This window comes from Crassostrea angulata, chromosome 10, assembly GCF_025612915.1.
Source record: "Crassostrea angulata isolate pt1a10 chromosome 10, ASM2561291v2, whole genome shotgun sequence".
Taxonomy (NCBI): domain Eukaryota; kingdom Metazoa; phylum Mollusca; class Bivalvia; order Ostreida; family Ostreidae; genus Magallana; species Magallana angulata.
The window spans coordinates 8,984,529-8,986,841 of NC_069120.1; the positions used below are offsets into that span (position 1 = coordinate 8,984,529).

General features: G+C 38.0%; 1 pseudogene; it reads right to left on the bottom strand.

Annotated features, from left to right (window-relative positions):
* Positions 1 to 820: 820 nt before the first annotated feature.
* Positions 821 to 1,959, bottom strand: LOC128164873 (actin-like; annotated as a pseudogene).
* Between the last annotated feature and the right edge of the window lie 354 nt (positions 1,960 to 2,313).

A 2,313-nucleotide genomic window follows, 5' to 3' on the forward strand; every position in this document is an offset into this window, starting at 1 on the left:
ATACCTAATTAAAATGTTCTCGTTTTCTCTATGGAAATTTATTAGGTCACTATGAATAGTTTATTAGCTAGCAAATTACATGTACTTATAAATTCTATCATAATAGAACTCTTATAAATGATATTTATAGCTGTAATTTACAATTTAAAACATCACAACAACACTTTCAGTCCGTTTACAAAAATCTTCATTATTTGTAGCAAAAATCGAGGAAAAGAAAAAAAGAAGAAAAATTTGTTGTTTAGTGAGCAAGAAAGGAAACTAACAAACCTTTTCCTCAATAAACTTGATCTATAATACATTATTCAAGACATTAGCGCCTCTAATATGGTTACTTATAAGCAGTTAGTCAAGAGGGTATCATTCTGATATTTTTTCGACTTTGTAGACCAAATTATAGTTTTGCATCATACAAAATAAAAGAGCACTATCAAGAATCTATATATGTATTCAAGAAGTTCTCAATATCCAACAAAATATTTTCATAAATCACACAGTTTATAAATATTTAGTTATTTACTGAAACTTAATAAAATAACATCTGTTAATTTAAGAATTAACCGATTATCAAGGATTCGCATTGTCGTACTTCATTGGCCGAAAAGTTTGTTATGTTATCTATTGGACACAAGGAAAGTTTACAAATAATAAATTCCTCGTTTCCTTTTTACAACTGACAAGAAATAGCTTGATCGCACCTTTGAGTACGTTTTAAAAAGTGATTAAGTAATATACCAGTATTAATGCATAAAAGCGCAATCTACCAGAAATTGTTTTTGAATAATAGAATCATGTTCAACTATTATTTAACCATAGCATTCTATAAACCTTTGAAGTAGTATTCTTTCTTAAAGTAGTTGTTCAATTGCGGATGCTCATATTTTAATCTTGCCAAACAGAGAGACTTATGGCGCGCCTCCTTAGAGACAATAGACGGACCGGATTCGTCGTACTCCTGTTTGCTGATACACATCTCTTGGAAGGTGGAAAAACAAGCAAGGATGGAACCACCGATCCAGACGGAGCATTTCCTCTCTGGTGGGGCGATGATCTTGACCTTCATTGTTGGGGGAGCGAGGGCGGTGACCTCCTTTTGCATACGGTCAGCAATGCCGGGGAACATGGTGGTACCTCCAGACAGGACAATATTAGCGTACAAGTTTTTGTAAACTTCGGCATCACATTTCATGATGCTGTTATAAGTAGTTTCATGGACACCAGAAGATTCCATTCCAAGGAAGGATGGCTGGAACATGGCCTCTGGGCAACTGAATCGCTCGTTGCCAATGGTGATGACCTGTCCGTCGGGAAGTTCAAAGCTTTTTTCCAGAGAAGATGACGAGACAGCTGTCTGCAAATCCTTCCTTCTCGAAGTCCAAAGCAACGTAGCTCAACTCCGATTTGATATCTCGGGAGAGTTCTCTCTCGGCTGTGGTGATAAGAGAGTAGCCACGTTCTTTAAGGATTTTGTAAGATAGTCGGTAATATCACGTCCAGCGATTTTCGTTCTGACGATGGCGTTGAGAAGGGGGTAACCCTCGTAGATGGGGACTGTGGTGGTGACACCATCTCCAGACTCCAGCAAAATTCCGGTTGTACGACCGGAAGCGTACAAGGAAAGAGTATTCGGGATTGCGACATAAAACGCAGGAATTTTAAATTTCTCAAACATGACCTGTGACAACCTTTCTCTGTTGGCTTTGGGGTTGAGTGGGGCCTCGGTCAGGAGGACGGGTGTTCCTCTGGGGCCACACGGAGCTCTTTGTAGAAGGTGTGATGCCAGATTGTCTCCATGTCATCCCAGTTGGTGACGATACCGCGTTCAATGGGGTATTGGAGGGTGAGCCTCACTCTCTTGCTCTGGGCCTCGTCCCCTACATAGCTGTCCTTGTGTTCCGCGACATACGTCACATCCTGAATTTACCAAAATTATTTTGAAGAAAATTGGTAGAACATGTAACACCGTTTCAGGGGTTCAGACAAATAAGCTATAAGTTTGGTTGAATTAATTAAATAAGCTGCTTTGTTGACTTAAAATTTGCTTTATTTTAAAAAAAGTTTTATGCACTGTAAAATGTTGCTTTTGGCACGCATGCTGTTTGTAGGTTTTGTTACTGTAACCTATCAATAATTTTTTTCTATCAATATTTTAACATTTAAAGCGAACAAGGAATCTTGGTTTAAATTAAAAATCATCTTACAATGCGTTGGCTAAAAATGGACCAAGAAGCTTTACGTATATTTTTCGGACCAAACAGACATCTTCTGATAAATGAGGTATGCGTCTGACAATGTAGGATAAATCTATGGCCC